A 748-nucleotide genomic window follows, 5' to 3' on the forward strand; every position below is an offset into this window, starting at 1 on the left:
CTAATTTTTGTATTTTTAGTAGAGACGAGGTTTCACCATGTTGGCCAGGCTGATCTCGATCTCTTCACCTTGTGATATGCCCTCCTCAGCCTCCCAAAGTGCTGGGATTACAGGCGTGAGCCATGTCTCAGGTATTTTCTAATTTCTCTTGTGATTTCTTCCTTGACCCTTTGGTTAAGACTGTTAATTTCCACATATTTGTGAATTTTTTCTTTTTCCTCTGTTACTGATTTCTGATTTTATTCCATCCTGGTTGGCAAAGATACTTTGTATAATTTCAGTCTTTTTAAATTTCTTGAGACTTGTTTTGTGCCCATATGGTTTATGCTGGAGATTGCATTTGAGAACAGTGTATATTTTGCTGTTGTTGGGTGGGTCATTCTGTATGTCTGTTTGGTATATAGTGTCATCCAAGCCCTCTGTTTCTTTATTGATGTTTTGCCTGGTTGTCATGTTTGTTATTGAAAGTGGGATACTGAAGTCTGCAACTATTACTGTAGAACGTTCTGGCAATTTTTACTTCATGTCTTTTGGAAGTTCTGTTGTTAGGTGCATATATGTTTATAATTGCATATGTGTTTATTATATATTCTTAATGGATTGGTCCTTTTATCAACATATAATGTCCTTCTTTGGTGTCTTGAAATCTTAAACTGAAATCTGTTTTGTCTGACAATTATATAGATAACCCCAGCTTTCTAGTGGTTACCATTTCTGTGGGCTCTTTTCCATCCTTTTACTTTTAACC

Source organism: Colobus angolensis, unplaced genomic scaffold (assembly GCF_000951035.1).
Source record: "Colobus angolensis palliatus isolate OR3802 unplaced genomic scaffold, Cang.pa_1.0 Scaffold118, whole genome shotgun sequence".
In the NCBI taxonomy this organism is placed as follows: Eukaryota; Metazoa; Chordata; class Mammalia; order Primates; family Cercopithecidae; genus Colobus; species Colobus angolensis.